The sequence below is a fragment of the Leucopleurus acutus genome (assembly GCF_964270905.1).
Source record: "Leucopleurus acutus genome assembly, contig: HAP1_SCAFFOLD_479, whole genome shotgun sequence".
Classification (NCBI taxonomy): Eukaryota; Metazoa; Chordata; class Mammalia; order Artiodactyla; family Delphinidae; genus Leucopleurus; species Leucopleurus acutus.
This window is the reverse complement of record NW_028138894.1, coordinates 67921-85839: the sequence shown is the minus strand read 5'-3', so window position 1 is coordinate 85839 and position 17919 is coordinate 67921. Positions and strand designations below refer to the sequence as shown.

Genomic DNA, 17919 nt, shown 5'->3' with positions numbered 1-17919 from the left:
CCCAAAGAATGTGACCAGAGGTGACCTGAAGAGTTTATGTCTGAAGAAAAACGAGTTGATAATTGTAGCTTGCAGCTACCTCTCTCCTTTCCTTTTTAGGACAAACGTAGAGCCACTTGATGAAGGTGGTGGGTCCCTGAATAACTGAGCAGAAAACTGACCCTCAGACCACCAAAGTCCATACTACACTCCTGAGTGAGTGAGAAATGAACCGTCCATGTGTTGCTCCACTGAGGTTTAAGGTTTATTATTTAGTGTTTAACTAACGCATTTTTTCTTTAAACCTCAGTTGCCTTCTCTGTAAAATAAAGTATTTGAAAAGGATCAACTGTAAGTTTTTTCCATTGCTTATGTTTTTATCTTAGTTTTTAATTCTCAGAAACATTGCACGCATTTTAAGTTAGTAAGTCTACTTTTTTTTCCACAAAGACGGGTTCTTCAAGTTATGGAGAAGTCATAGCAGACTGTTGCTTCAGTTTAAGATACACATTCACATATGAGATGAGAAGGGTGAGGACCCAGAGAAACGCCTTTGACAGAGGGGAGTGAGAGCATACTTAAGAATGTTTAGTAATAAAGAATTCAGATGGGAGAAACGGATGGGTTACATCTAACAGATTTGCTCAAAGGAATTCTGGAAAGGAAAATATGTGAAAATGTATAACAAAGACATAAAATGACTTTTGGTCCCTAAATGGATTTCATTTCAAAGACGTGCATATTGCAAATACATGTACCATAACACTTCTCTGTCCACTTCTAGAATTTTCTAAAGCCTGACAGAACATCTGCAGAGAGAGGATGTCATTCCAAGATAATCGACTGCAAGTTACTAAATTAAGATAAAAATGTCCTTAACCTTGAACAGTTTTTAAAGAGATTTTAGAAGAAAGGAGCCCTCCAGGGGGTTGTATAACTATATAATTGTACCCTTTCTAAAAGGCTATTTACAGATACATAATGTTTCCCCTCCATTCTTTAAAGTAAAATATAGGATAAAAAAAATAGTTTGGGGATAATATTTGTTTGGGACAGCAGGCACTGCTAATCAGTACCACTCTCTCCTTATTCCTTACTATCAGAGCCCTGGTTTAGGAGACCCCATTATCCTTAAGGCTAAGGTGGCCAGTTTAAAATCCGAGCTGATGAAATCTAAGTGCAAGTCTGCTGACAATCTGTGGTAAAAAATTTGCTCTCTGATTTACACACTGCTTTTTCTTTCTTACTTAATTTCTTTTTTTTTTTCCTTTTCTTTCTTCCTGCCCAAATTGCTGGAACACTATTGGGATTCTGGGGTCACTTTGAAGCTATGTGGATGTGCTAGAGATGTGGAAGCTGGAAGAGCTAAGCAACCCAGTCCCCTGGTGATGCCCTTCAGCTGCTGGACTAACGCTAGAGGGACTAACTCCAAACTTCCTGCTACCCGTGGAAAGTAAGGTAAATCACTCATTCACTTTCTGTTACCTACTAACTGATCCAGAACTCTAACCTCAGGGTTCTAGAACCCTTCTCAGTATCCCATAGTCATACTCATGTTCCAGACTCCTGATCATCAGACTTGCTTATAGCAGATGTATGGGGAGGGTGGGCTCTTCTGGAAGCCCTGATACTTCCCCCCTACCCCCACCACACACAAATAATGATCTTTATGTCCACTCATCCTTCTATCTACACTCAGAAGCCAGGGCCCCCAGGAAGGCTTCACTGACAACCCTTTACTCCTCTCTACATACAGAAAGGGTAGAGGTGTGGGCTCTGGAATCAGACTTCCTAGACTTGAATTCTTAATCTGTTACTTACCAGTTTAGGACGTGGGTAAAGTAGTTACCTTCTCTGGACACCCCTGTAAAAGAGGAACACTAAGCAGCACCTATGTACCTCACTGAAAGGATTAAATGAGCAAATGCAGGTAAAGTTCTTATAATTTTTTCTTGGGTCAATCAATTCTAGCTGCTATTGTTACCTCTGGCTAATTTAGGGCAGAGTCCCTTTGCCCTCCTTTGGTTCTCTGGGCCCGTCTCATTCACAACACACACAACCGCATACTGCAGAGTTTTGAAAGGTGGTTCTCAAAATGTGGTCCCTGGGCCAGCAATATCAGCCACACCTGGGAACTGGTTAGAACTCTGGCACTGGAGCCCAGCAATCTGTGTTTTAACGATATTCTCAGGCAAATCTGATGCACACTAAAGGTCGACGACAACTGAGAACATCTGTCTCAGACTCTCCTGGAGGCATTCACCAAAAATAGAGTTACAGGACCTTACACCTGACCAGCTGGCGAAGGGGTCTAGTAATTGCCCTGGTTATCATGCTTGTCATGATTTTTCAGCACATAAATGTTTGAGAATCACTGCCATTTTGAATGTGTGTTTCACTTGTCTGCTTTTCCAGTGGACTTTACTTCCTTGCAAGGAAGGTTTGTGAAGATTTGTTGTTGTTGTTTGCATTATTAGTTTTATTATGCTAATTCTAGAATCTCTGGTGCATAGTGCAATCTCAGGCAGGAAGTAGTGGCTCATTAAAACAGGTATCCCAAACGTCTTAGTAGAACTTCAAGATTAATTCCTTCAGGAAGAGGTAAAATTGTCATTATATGCAGATGATATGATACTAGATATAGAAAACCCTAAAGACTCTACATGAAAACTACTACAACTGATAAACGAATTCAGCAAGGTAGCAGAATACAAGATTAACATACAGAAATTGGTTGCATTTCTTTATACCAACAATGAAATATCGGAAAGGGAATGTAAAAAAACAATGCCTTTTAAAATCACAACCCCAAAAATAAAATACTTAGGAATAAACCTCACCAAGAAGGCAAAAGACTTATATGCTGAGAACTGTAAAACATTAATAAAGGAAAGTGAAGATGATTCAAAGAAATGGAAAGACATCTCATGTTCTTGGGTTGGAGGAATTAATATTGTTAAAATGCTCATAACTACCCAAAGCAATCTACAGATTTAATGCGATCCCTATCAAATTACCCATGACATTTTTCACACAATTAGAACAAATAATCCTAAAATTCATACAGAACCATAAAAGACCCAGAATTGCCAAAGCAATCCTGAAGAAAAAGAACAACGTTGGAGGCATAGCCACCCCAGACTCAGACAGTACTCCAAAGTCACAGTAATCAAAACAGCGTGGTATTGGCACAAAAACAGACATATGGATCAATGGAACAGAATACAGAGCCCAGAAATAAACCCACACACCTCAGTTAATCTTTGACAATTAATCTTTGACAAAGGAGGCAAGAATATATAATGGGAAAGAGACAGTCTCTTCCGCAAGTGGTGTTGGTAAAGTTGGACAGCCTTATATAAACAAGTGAAGTTAGAACACATCCTTTCACCATACACGAAAATAAACTCAAAATGTCTTAAAGACTTAAACATAAGACATGACACCATAAACTTCTAGAAGAGAACACAGGCAAAATATTCTCTGACATAAATCATACCAATGTTTTCTTAGGTCAGTCTCCCAAGACAATAGAAATAAAAATGAAAATAAACAAAGGGGACCGAATCACACTTACAAGCTTTTGCACAGCAAAGGAAACCATAAACAAAATGAAAAGACAACCTACAGAATGGGAGAAAATATTTGCAAATGATGCGACCAGCAAGGGCTTAATTTCCAAAATATACAAACAGCTCATACAACTTGATGACAATAAAAGCAAACAACCCAATCAAAAAAATAGGCAGAAGACTTAAAGAGACATTTCTCCAAAGAAGAAATACAGATGGCCAATAGGCACATGAAAAGATGCTCAACACTGCCAATTATTAAAGAAATGCAAATCAAAACTACCATGAGGTACCACCTCACACCAGTCAGAATGGCCATCATTAAAAAGTCTACAAATAACATATGCTGGAGAGGGTGTGGAGAAAAGGGAACCCTCCTACAACACTGTTGGTGGGAATGTAAGTTGGTGCAGCCACTGTGGAAAACAGTATGGAGGTTCCTCAGAAAACTAAAAACAGACCTACCATATGATCCAGCAATCCCACTCCTGGGCGTATATCCAGACCAAACTATAACTCAAAAAGACACATTCACCCTGATCTTCACAGCAGCAATATTCACAATAGCCAAGACATGGAAACAACCTAAATGTCCATCAACAGATGAATGGATAAAGATGATGTGGTACATATATACAATGAAATACTACTCAGCCATAAAAAAAAGAATGAAATAATGCCATTTGCAGCAGCAACATGGATGCAACTAGAGATTATCATACTAAGCAAAGTAAGTCAGAAAGAGAAAGACAAATACCATGATACCACTTATATGTGGAATCTAAAATATGACATAAATGAACCTATCTATGAACCAGAAACAGAATCAGAGACATAGAGAATAGACTGGTGGCTGCCAAGGGGGAAGCAGGTGGGAGAGGGATGAACTGGGAGTTTGGGATTAGCAGATGCAAACTGGTATATATAGATTGGCTAAACAACAAGGTCCTACTATATAGCACAGGGAACTATATTCAATATCCTGTGATAAACCATAATGGAAAAGAATATGAAAAAGAATGTATATACCTATGTATAACAGAGTCACTGTGCTGTACAGCAGTAATTAACACAACGCTGTAAACCAAGTATATATACATCAATAAAAAATAAGTTAATTAAATTTTAAAAAAGATTAATTCCTTCAGAAGAACAAGTACTACACATTCACAGAAAAAGCATCCTTTGAAAGTTTAAATTTTTGAATTTCTTTGCCACTTCCTTAGTTTTGATCATCTTGGACAATATATTTTTAATATTGACTTTTAAAAAGAATTGTGTTTCAGTGTTTGCTATCCTTAGAGAGACAGAAACAGATAAGTACAACTAAATACTTATTTTTCAAAAGTCTCAAAAGTATAAGGGAAATGAAAGTAATTGTATCTTCAAATGATTTTGGGGTATGTTTCTAATTTCATACTTCTGATGCGATTCAAGATTAAAACTGTATTAAGACATTTGAGACATGCTGCATTGGTATTAAATGAATTTAATTTTGTGTAAAGTGGTAGAAATATTTTCTTCAGCAAACAGACCTGCAGATATAAAATCACAACCATAAATCTACAAAAAAGCAAGCTATTGAATGAAATCTGATTGGTTATTTCCCTGCAGTATGGATCTGCTAATAATTTAATTTACTACTTGCTAACAGAAGCCAAAATTTAAATATACATATATATATATGTGTGTATATTTATATACATATATTTGTGTATATTTATATATATTTATACACAAATATATGTACATATATACATATATATCTTCAATTTTAAATCATTCATATATATGAACAAGTATACATACACATATATAACAATTGTTCATTCATATATATATATATATATATATATATATATATATAAACAATTTAAATTAAAGAAAGTACATCTGGTGGCCTATTTTTTCCCCCCGATTTCTAAAGAACACCATATTCTATTCTAGGCAGTGGAATGTCAATCCACCTTAAGGGTTGTTCAATGAGCATATCTGAGAAACCACTGGTTTAGCCAATGATGTACTTATTGAGGGAGGCCCTAGTGCCACTGTCAAGAGCTTATCCACAGGAGAGGTAAGAAGGTACTTGTTTGGTTTGTGAAAAGGAGTAGTGAGGAATGGCAGGTAGCTGCAGGCTGATGACATGTGATGTCCATATATATATGTAGAACCAACACGCCCATAATTGCACCCATTTTCCATACCCAAATCCAAAGCCTTTATATCATTAATCCCAGGCAAAAATGGTAAGATTCATGTGTGTTACTATCCCACGGCTTCAAGATGCCTATAAACTCATATGAGTATGTCTTAGTTTTATCAGTGGAGGACAAACCAGGCTTCTATCACCAAGCCCCATTCCATAACAGGCAAACCAGTCCAAGACTTCTCTGAGTGCTGCAGGAGAGTCTATGGAAGGGGCGCTCACTCCACTGTGATGCCTAAAATGCCTTTGCACAGAGCAAACATTCAATACATGCTGAGTGAATGAATGAGTGAACTGGTGTCACAAAACAGGCTTATTTCAGGGAAATTCCATTCAACAGGCTGGCATTCCTTCCTACCCATCTTAATTGTTAAGCTTGCAATCAGACAAAAATTTAATTATAAAACGTTAGAGCTGAGGAAATTTTAGAAACTATCTACTCTCCAGAGGTATACAACTTTAATTTAGTGGTAAAAATCACTAGGAGTGATTTAGGAGTCTATCAGACCTGAGTCCAAATTCCACATCTACCATATTTTCATGAGCAAATAACTACTTCTGAGGCTCTGTTCCATGTATGCATTATGGGATATCATAATAATACATACATTAATTGTATGACTATCAGGGGATGAAATGACACAATCCATTTGCCATGGTCGGCTAAGTAATTTGCACCAAGTAAGCACTCAAGACATTAGCCAATATTAATAGCGGAGAGATGAAAACAAAACTCTGGGACTGATGCCTACCCTAGTGGCCCCAGTGGTCGTAATGACTTTCTTCCATTCAGCCTGCTCTCTTCTCACTGAGACTAAGGAAGAGAAGATGAACAAATTAGGAATAACAATTTGAAAATGGTTTTATACTCCCTGAATGAATGGAATTATAATAAAATGATTCATGAGTTCTGCAGAAATATGATGAGACTTTAGATCTTTATGTTAGTTCTCTACAAAACCAATTTATGGCCCTAAGATGTACCTTCCCACCCAGCCCCATCCTTATGAGGATCAAATATCATTGTAAATGGAAAAGTCAACAACACATAAGGAACAAGCTAAGTTACAAGCCAGTGAAGTCTCGGAGGTTTGATAGAGAAAATTCAGATTTATCATTATATGTAAAAATAAGATGATATGAAGAACTCAATCTAAAAAATATTACCTGGAGATCTATAATCTCTATAATAGTGCTATAAAAAGTAAACAGCTAGAAATCTATTTAGATGGTTTTCCTTATAAGAAAGCACTTTCTGTATAACTTTTAATGTACTATTGATGAGAACAATTCAACAAAATTCAAATAAATACCTGCAGATGTCCTACGAGAAGAAAAGAACAGAGTTAGATGCGACAGGGGATAACTGGACTTCAGGATGAGTAAGACCCTATACTTGACCTCAATAAATTAACATGAAATACAGTGGATGAGTCACGTACAGAATGTCAGAATCCTAAAAGGCCAAGCTAAGTACCAAAAGGAACATGTGGGGACTCTTAAGACGGAAGTAAAATATTGGTTAGTTGATTATGAAAAGGCAGAAGGGAGAAGGCTCCCTTTGGCTGCTCTTTGAAGAGATCACTTCCTTTCCCCCCTGGTCCTGAGGCTAGGATGGCATGGGCAATAGACGAATGTGGGGATTGAGAATCATTTCTACTCTCACCAGAGTGGCTGGAAGCAGATTTTCTTACCAGGATGTAGTAGTATGCTAATATTTAAGGGTTCTTGAGGTCAGAGAGAAGGGTTTGAATACTCCGGCTCCATCTCTTGCTGTGGGTCAAGTTTCTTACCTTTCCAACACCTCAGTGTCTTTATCTGAAAATTGGGGATGATGATAATGTCTCCCACCTGAGTGTGAGAACTACATGATATAGTGCATACGCAGGGCTAAATTTGGTGCCTGGCACACAGAAAGTGCTCAGTACGGCAGGCGAGTGTAGTGACAATAAAGGCAAAGATGACGGGGGTAGTGCCGGTGTTGCTTCTGCCCCCAGAACAGGCTCTGACTGGGAGAGAGTTAAAGCACCTTTGCGTTCATGGGGGTTTATATATAAGCAACGGTTGATCAATGTGAGCTGGTTGTCCAAACGATTATGTGCAATCTAAGAAAAAAATGGGCCTCAGATTTGCTCAGCTACTTAATAATATTAGCAGCGGTAGTAGTCAAAGAAGCTAAATTTTATTAAGTGTTTATATGCCAAACAACGTGCTGAACGCTTTAAAAGGATTTACTCACTTATTACAACGAGGCTATACGCTAGGTCCTGATAATGTTATTCGTCTCTTTCAGATGTTGACTGAGCCTCAGAGGGGTTACAAATGCACCTAAGATCCCGTTGTCAGTACATGACGGAAATGAGTTCAAATCCAGCCTGTCTGACTTGTTCTTAATCACCAAGGTATGAAATGAAGCATGTTGCCCTTTGCCTGATTCTCCTTCTGAGGCCTGAATATTTCACTTAGCTCTCTGAGTGCAAAAGAGAGAAAATTCTCTCTCCTTGACCCAACTTGGCATCAATATCCAACTCCCCTTCTCAAAATGGGTTGCTTCAACGAGCAGCAATGAATGCCGGGTCGTGGACCAGTCACCTTGATGACTATGAGTCAGACACTAGGGAAAGAAAATGCTCTGTGACAAACCTACCCTTGTACAGAAACAAGACAGAAATGGGGGGACAGGGCAGAAGATAATGGAATAAGGAATAGGAAAAATAGCACCTGGCATCGTGATAGTAATAATAATAATAGTAGTAGTAGTAGTAGTAATAGTAATAATAATAGACTTTACTATGCTCTAGGCATTGTATTAAGTGCTTGGTGTAAGTGACTTCATTTCAACATTGAAAACAAGTCTATGAGGATGAAATATTATTAACATCATTTTATAGGCAGGAGTATTGAGGTTCAGGTAATCAGGTAAATTGCCCAAGCTCATATGGTTAGCAAGTGGAAAGCAGAGATTTGAACCAGCACCTACACTCCTAACCATTATGCTATAACCATTATGCTGAAGACATAAGAATTCCAATGGTCTTTCCCCATAACCCACTCCTGCACTCCAGACTTAAATAGTCCAAGATCAAGAGAGAGCAAACTTGGAGTTGCCACTTTTCAGTGAGTGTCAATCATTTCAAAACAGTGTATTTGCTAACAAGATGCAGTTCCTGTGATAATCTTCTCAACCAGGTATCAAGAAACAGGAAGCAAAGATTCAAGTAACAGTATGTTCCTACTTACGAGGAAGGTGGGACAGCACAGTTGACACTGGGCTTAACTGTTCTGGAAAACGTGGTCCCAGTAGGCATACACACTGGTACATTTTCCCCACCTACCAAATACAAAAGAAGTATTTCATTTCCATGTTGCTCTTCAAGTTCCACCTCATTCGTGCCTGTCATTCATCCTCTGGCCTCTTCCTGTCTCCATTTCTGTACAGAAAGGTGCCGAGTCTCTGCTCTCGGATACAAACAGGGTGTGTTAGGAGAGGGAGCCATGGTACCTCAATGTCTTTTTTTTTTCATCTTAATTCTATTATGCCAACTCCACTGAACTTAATTAGAGTGAATACAGAATTACACAATTACCCTCTGTTCTATTCTTCAGATGTTATATTTTGATAAAATTTACGACATGCTGCTCTCCCCTTGAACACCAGATGAACACTAGAAATGGATGTGTGTTGACATAAAATCTGTTATAATTACAATTAAAGTATAGCTTACATAATGATAGTGTTAACATAAAATTATAGATGTGTAGAGACAACGTGGTCATGCATTTTTTAGTATAAGTACATGCTTAGACCAATATCTGTTAGCGGAATGAAGATGGAAGAGAATTTTGGTTAAGCCACAAAGGCTGTTTAAGGACTTGCAGATAGCTAAGGGGAACTCAAAGACCAGTAAGATAATATTTCCCCTGCCATGTTTTCAATTGCAAAGTGAAGGGAAGATGTGAAAGTAAGTACCCCTATGGAAATTACAAGACAAGTACATTTTTTTCCTTGAATACCTGGGTAAATGCTTAAATTCTAATGTATATCAGTGATGCAAATTTTCAACTGAGTTTGATAAATCATAAAATAGTAATTATACATATATGTATATAAAACTGCATGGAACTAGACAGTTCAGAATTACTTCTAATTAAAGAGGTACCCTATAACAACTAACTTAAACCTTACAAAATATGGTTCCAAGTACCCTATCAGAGTGAAAAGTAGGAGATTGAAAGGTTTATTGTAAATGTTTGTAGTCATGGTGTCTTAACTAAAACTACTGTGTCACAAATACTATTAAAATAATTGTGACGTTTTATTCACTTTTACTGCGAACAACAAAAGAAACTATAGGTATTTTTTCATTTCAGGTAATTATTTTAGCTAACAGTTATTAAATGTTTTGAGAAGACAGAGTGCTAATTGCATTACTTCATTTTATCTTTAAAATAGCGCTTCCATGTAATTATTCTTAATATCTCCATTGTATTAAAGTGTATCTCTAGTTTAGACCTTTCTTCAGAACTGCAGACTTGTGTATCCAACTGTGTACTCAGCATCTCTACTTGGACGTCACGAAAACATCTCAAATCTTATACCTCCAAAACTGGTCTTTAATCCCCCAAACATGCTCTACCCCAAACTTTTTCCATCTTAGGTGACAGTAACCACACCTTTCCAGTTCCCCAGGCCCTAAATCTCGAATTCACCCTTGACCCCCTCTTCCTTTCCATTCTTGCATTCAATCTACCACGAAATGCTGTCACAACCTTCCCAATGTGCCACTTCTGAGAATTACCAGCCGCTAGCAGCCTGGTGCAGGCCACCAACATAGACCTCGAGGATCCTGTAGTCACCTCCCGAGATTCTCCCTGACTCCACTCTCTCCCCACATCCTCAAGACCACAGATAGAGTTATGCTTTTCAAACAAGGGACAGTTCATGCCACACCTCGGCTGAAATCCTGCCCCTGGCTGCCTACATTTAGAGTAAAAGACACAATGCATGTGATGGCCTCCCAGGACTTACCCAATCCATCCCATCACATCTCCGACCTACAGCCCTCCTGCTGTCTCTTCCTCCCCACTGACTAAGTCAGCCAGGGTGGCCTCCTTGATATTCCTCCAAGCTGCCCGGCATATTTCTGCCTTAGAGTTTTGGGACTGGTTATTCTTGCTCCCAGGGAGTGGTCTCCCCCTCATACATTCTGACAACTCCCTCACTTCAAGTCTTTGCTCAAATGTCAACTTATAAAATCCACCCTGACTACCCTATTTAAAATCAGAACCTACCTGTACACTCCTCCAGCACTCCCAACCCAAGCCTCTTCAGTGAGCTTCACATCCTTTTCCTTATCCCGTAGCGCCCATCAACCTGTGACAAAGCATAGAATTTATTTATAACATCCGTATCCACACGAGTATGTAAGGAGGGAGAAAGCATGCAAGAAGGAGCACGCAGGCAAAGGCTCTTGTCTAATTTATTCATTGATACGTCCAAGCATAGAGAACAGGAAGATGCTTGATAAATAGTCCTGAAAAAGATACAGATGAGGAAACTAGTAGTGAAGCTCAGAAAGTTTAAGCAACTTCCTCAAGGTTCTAGAGCTAGAAGAGGGTCACAGTAGAATTCACACTTGGGGATGTCTAACTTCAAACCTCTTAGCCTCTCTGCTATCTTTTTTTTTTTTTTTTTTCTTTGCGGTACGCGGGCCTCTCACTGTTGCGGCCTCTCCCGTTGCGGAGCACAGGCACCGGACGCGCAGGCTCAGCAGCCATGGCTCACAGGCCCAGCCACTCCGCAGCATGTGGGATCTTCCCGGATCGGGTCACGAACCCGTGTCCCCTGCATCGGCAGGCGGACTCTCAACCACTGCACCACCAGGGAAGCCCCTCTCTGCTATCTTAAGTCCATGCAATTCAGGATTTGTTTTAATCAGTGCCATGGAAATTCTCACTCCACTGAATAGGATCACTAAAGTGTTCTCTGTCTAGATTTATATATATATTTTCCATTTAAACAAAGGAACCAGAAGAGGGGAATTCATCATGGGTTATTGCGGTAATTTTACAGCAATTTTAGCAATAATGACATTTAAGTAATAGTGATATTTACTGATAGCATAATAATAACAAAATAATAGCTCTTTATTGAAGACGAATCGCACACTAAACTCGGTGCTAAAATATTTCCATGTGTATTTTGTGCAAAATCCTTATGAATATTCTATCAGATGAGCTTTATGTGTAACTCCACCAGGCATACTTCTCTTATTCCGCTTTCAAAGATAAGGAAATTGATGAGAAGTGTGGTAACCGTTTGATCAAGATGAGACTGGTAGTAAGTTGTGAGTATGAATTTAAATTCAGGTCTAACTCCAGAATTTGATTCTCACTCCATACATGAAAATTTTGATAATTCCTTTGATAAGAGTATGTTTTCTCCTGGAAAACATCCCCCATTATGTCTGCCTGTGCTCATACCTTCAGAACACAGTCAAGTTTAAAACATGATAAAAATGTTTAAACAGTGTGCTTTAATAAATGGAAATATCTTCATCTAAACAATAACACAAAAAGGGAGGCTGAGCCCTTTGAAGTGGCTTCGTTGCTATCCTCCATCCAGAACAACAGAAGGAATCAACAGCTGCAGAGTAAAGAAAGCATGAAACCCAGAGATGGAGGATTCTGTAAATGACCAATTACAAGACTATTAAGCCACACTTTCATAGCAAGAGGCAAAATATTCCATTAAACTGAAAATTCTTCTACCCCTCACTCCCAGGCCCACACAAACATTAATGTTGCATGTATTAGGATCTATTTCCTGTGCTCTATCAACTTGACTTTCAGCAACTGTATTAATACAGTCCTTTCGCTTTGCACATATATCTGAATGATGGATTCCATTACTGGAGTTTTGTAGAAAGAGTGGAGTGAATGAAGTAAAGTTTGGGAAGAGCCATCATAATCCATAATGATGGGCACTGAATCAGGACAAGAAGAAACCTCTCTTCTCATTTATTTGAATGAAAATTCTACTATATATTTATTGCCTCTGTACAAGGCCATCTGTTGAATAATGGAAAAGCAGCATCTTTCATTTGGAGGTAGGATTTGTGTGCTCAAGTTTCGATGGGCCTGCAGAATTAATCTTGTTTTAGAAATGAAATAAAATGTAATTTCTTACTGTAAGTAGATGTGGTTAAGCAACTGGCAACTTTGATGTCTTTAAATCACTGCAGTTTCAGGGTAGGCAAATCTATAATTATTTCAAGCACTTCTTTATTGGTGCAACAATTGAGCAGTGTACATAGTGGTCAACAACCTGGGCATTGTCAGATGACTCTAAGTTTGAATCTAGACTTTGCCACTCACCAGCTATGTGACTTTCAGCTATGAGAATCACTTTCTTCAGCTTTACAGTGTGGATTATTATATGCCCTTTGCAGAACTACTGTAAGAACTAAATGTATATGGGCACAGTGGCTCATAGTAAGGGCTCAAATTAGTACTGTGGTCACTACTAGTAGTATTGAAAAGAAATTAGAACTTCTATTCTCATAAAGTGGGATATGTGTCCCTTTATCATTGTAATTTCATATCATTTTATTTTTGACCTTATAATTTAATAGCTTGATCCAAGAACTATTTAGCAGTAAATATAATTGAAAGAAGATTACTTGTCAAACATGAAATACTGTAGTATCAAGTGTGCTGGCACAATACTCTTCTCAGATAATTAACCTGTAAAGATATGTTATTGTCTTCTTTCTTTTTTTTTTTTTTTTTTTTTTTTTTTTGCGGTACGTGGGCCTCTCACTGTTGTGGCCTCTCCCCTTGTGGAGCACAGGCTCTGGACGCACAGGCTCGGCGGCCGTGGCTCACGGGCCCAGCTGCTCCGCGGCATGTGGGATCCTCCCAGACCGGGGCACGAACCCGTGTCCCCTGCATCGGCAGGCGGACTCTCAACCACTGCGCCACCAGGGAAGCCCTATTGTCTTCTTTTTAATTAAGCACATTGAACATATATATTTACTGTGCCAATTGGCGAAAGGTCCATTAATTAATCAGTCTAACTATATGTTGCATAAATGTCTTCTAAACATAATTGTATATGTATTTTATTTGTTGGGAAAATGTGTTTGAGATTGTTCTTTTCTGCCTATTTAAAGTAAAAGAGGGTGAGAAGTAGAGTTAGGCTTAATGTACTTTGTACTCCATTATGCCATGAAAATGCTTCTGTGCCCTGGAGACAACAACAAAAGATTTGCTTTAATGACAAGAATCAAGTGTGTTCTAAAGCTTCCAGGTAGGAGGCGTATAGGTTGCGGTTTATATCAGAAGTATTTGCTCTCTCTCTCAACTGCGTCTAGATGGGAAAGATGTGGTCACAAATGCTTCAAGGTGATATAGTAAATGTTGGAAAGAGGGGGGTAGGAGGCAGAGTTTTGAATATCTCAAACCTGAGCTAGAAGGATTTTATTTAAAGAAAATAGCGGATATTATTTTTCACTTAAGGAATGCCAATCAGCAAACCTGACATTAATGTAGGAAATTAGCTCTTTTAGCTATGATGCTTTCAAATGCACATAGCTGAAAACAAGTTCAAAATAGTCAAAGGAAATTTAAAAACAAAAACCAAACAATAACAACAACCTCAACAAACAAGTACTAGAAATTCAGGGATGCAGCCATATTCAGATACAGTTGGATCTGGAAGTTCCAGAGTATCAGCAGGGTTCCAGCTCTCTCTCCATCGCTCAGCCCTGCTTACCTCTGCAAGACTTTATTTTACAGAAAGTCTCTTCTTGTGCTGGATGGTCACTGTGAGTCCCAGAGTCATATCTCCCCAGCTTAGAAATTCCAGAGAGAAAAGACAATTCTTCCATTTTTCTCTGAGAGAAAAGTCCTGGGGAGGAGTCTGATAGACTTAGCCAAGGTCAGATGCCTACCCATGAGCCAATCACCTGCTTTACTGGAGTTCAGTCCCTGGGCGACTCATCCCCGGGGCCAGTGAGGAGGCAGGATAGCATTATCTGGCCATTCTCCAAGAAAAGCCTGCTGTTTTTGTAAGATGAAAGGGGAGAGGCCATGGATAATGAAACCTGTATCTGCTTCTGTAAAATCCACAGAATCTTACTCCCTGCCCTGTGTCGATGACCATGCAGTAAGCTGACCCAGGAGGTCATTTTTCCCACAACAGTCTTTATATATATGACTAAGGAACACACTGGTAAAAGAATATGGGAGAAAGTCTGAGTATGACAAGTCAGCTAGACTGATATTAACTAAAAAAGCTGTGTGAAAATATCCTTAAAAAGTTGCCCCCAACTCACTCAAAGTCCAAAGTTGGAGCTGGAAATACAATGTCATGGAGTTTGGATAAGAACAGGTTTTCTCCAAGCTGAACTATGACACAGAGATTAGAGACTTTTAGAAACTATACTTTTTCAAAGAAAAAACATCACATGAGAAAAACGAGGCCTAGAAAAATTAAATGACTTAAGCTAATTAATGGCAGGACTGAGACTAGAGTATACTTTGTGTAATTGGCTATGGTTTTTTTTTTTTTTTTTTTTTTTTTTTTTGTTATCACTTCAGAACGAGACAAACTTAAAGAAAGGAAACACAACCAAAACTCAGTGGCTGGAAAAGAGATGGATGTGAACGCCCACTTGTTTCTTACGTATAAAGTTACCCCTCGCAGTGTTTTGGAGGAGAAAACGCTGGCTCTTCCCAACATTGGTTACATACACAAAGATTCCAAAGACAAGACAAGTGCTTTGAAAACAAAGTAACTAGAACCAGCTCAGGCTTCCCCGCGCCGGGTCCTACGTTCCACGGTCAGAACCACCAACTGTATCCCCGCGGGTAACAAGGTGATTCAGAAAACCTGGCACCTTCAGAGAAGCGAGAAAACTTAGCCGGGAAGAGAGTCAGGAGGAAACTTTCTCAGCTTCTTGCTGGGGTCTGAAACGATCCCAAGAGAGTCCTTAAACCCCTCAGGTTTCCACAATCAAGCACCCTCGCCTCCAGCCTGGGCCACCCCAGATCTATCAGACGACAGAAGTCTGCGGACGCACGGAGAGCTGACCACCCCACGAGAGGGACCTACGCGCGGCCGCGCCCACTCACCCGCCGCTCCCCGGGAGACGGGAGACCAGCCCGGGGTCCAAGTCCTGGGCGTGGCAGACTCGCCCTCTCCGGGCCCGGCTCCAGCTCACCTCGGCGCGGCCCGCCTGGGCGCCGCCATCTTGACCACAAAGGGGGCCTCGCGCCGGAGGCCCCTGAGCGGGCGCCCTGAGCGGAGCCGGAGCGCCGGGGAGCCTCAGGTCGGCGCCCTACGTCCCCCGCACGCTCGCTCCCTGTCCACGCGCGACGAGAGTCCCGCACGCAGCGCCCGACCCAGGCTTACGCGGAACCGGCGCCCCGCGCAGCCCGCACCGCGGCTCAGGCGGCGCCGAGGGCGGCCCGGGCGGAAGAGCGGGCGCGGGGCACGCGCTCGGTAACCTGGCAACGCGGAGCAACCCGGCGTATCCGGCGAACCCCAGCCCTCCACCGCGAGGAAGCACGGACCCCCGCGCCCGCCGCCCAGCCGCCCCTCGGTCTCTCCGCCCGCCGCTGCCCGCTGGCTATGGTCTTTTAAATCCATGATACAACGTCTATATGTAACAAATCTGTTAAACCCTAAATGTTTATGATAATTCAAGTAATCCATTATCTGAATTATTCTTGAAGATAAAACATCCAAAGACTTCTTAATTGTATGGGTATACATACATAAAATACACGTGGAGGTAACTTCAAATATAGAATGTGCCTGTCTCTATTCCTTCCCTCTCCGCTCTTTTAAAAAATGCCCCTTTAAAAATTGCCCACTCACCATCTGTTAGGTAAATTTGCTGAAACACAGTAAATGTGGAGACAGAAATTGTTATAGAGACTATACCAAATGGCACTGACACCTGTATTTATGAAATTTTTAAAAGGGTAAGTTAGAGTTTTTTTTAAAAAAAAAAAAATCCCACTATAGTAACACCACATCATCCTAGGTGCCCAGTTCTATCCAATTACATAAGATGGAGAAAGAGAGAGAGAGAGATAGAAACAGAGAGAGAGAGAGAGAGAGAGAGAGGAGAAAGAGAAAGAAGAAAGGAAGAAAACCAAGTACTTATGTATAAAATGTTGCTCCCAAAGTTTGAGATTATACTCAAGCATCAATGAACAGAAGGAAAACACTTACAAATTTACAAATGTATTTCATTTATGGTATGAGGGACACAGGTTTAGATTTGCAACACGCTCCCACAAGGGTCAAATTGACCACTTTTTTCTATCTAGTTGCTCTTGAGAGAACGAAACAATTGAAACAGATGCCATTCAATTCCAAGTCTATAGCTTAGACCATGTCACTGCACATGAAATATTGTTCATTCAGAGTCAGCACATAGCAAGAGTAATTTATACTCTCAGAGTGTTTGCTCTCGTCAATAGCAGAGAAGCCTTGAATAAAAACGTTCCCATTACTTTCCATTGTAATATATCTTACTTATAGCCCATGAAACAGCGGTCAGAGGAGATTTATTCTTTGGACACCATATTATATAATCTCTCCACTTTAAGCCATCCCCCACTCGGCGATTATTTTTTAAATATGTTACTCGTAGTCAATATTAATTTACATTTAATCTTTCTTAGCATTAGGAGAGTATTATTTTGTACAGGCTCCGAAACAAATCTCCCGAAATTCCTCCCTGATGCTCCCTTCAGGCTGAAAATGCATTGCAGGGTGGCTGCAGTGACTTAATTCTAGTTGGCAGAGCCCTGGCCACACACTAATTTCATTAGCCTCAAACTCCTGGATTTGAAAGATCCACTGAATAGGATTCCTGTCCTCTGACATGTCACTTACTAACCAACTCAGTGTGCATGCAGAGGAGAGAAAGGACTTGCTCAGCTCTGGCCCACCGGCAGGCAGGTGAGAATTCCCCGTCAGAGACACTGTTTACATCTGAGTGGTCATTCTTGCCCGGGTCCTCATTTTCAGGAAGGAACTTCAATCCAGGCTTTGCTGGCAGCTGCAGCATTTGTTACATCCATTACTAGCTCCTTGTTCCTTCCTGCCCCCCAGTGCTTAGCATCCCCCATTTCAGTCACTAA

General features: G+C 40.1%; 1 long non-coding RNA gene across 1 annotated transcript; it reads right to left on the bottom strand.

Annotated features, from left to right (window-relative positions):
- Positions 1-1800: 1800 nt before the first annotated feature.
- LOC309978964 lies at positions 1801-15958 on the bottom strand. The gene is made up of 4 exons (XR_014327171.1): positions 15895-15958; positions 11050-11131; positions 8998-9088; positions 1801-1843 (listed from the first exon to the last, which is right to left on the bottom strand). It is a non-coding gene; the product is annotated as an uncharacterized lncRNA (long non-coding RNA).
- Positions 15959-17919: the final 1961 nt, after the last annotated feature.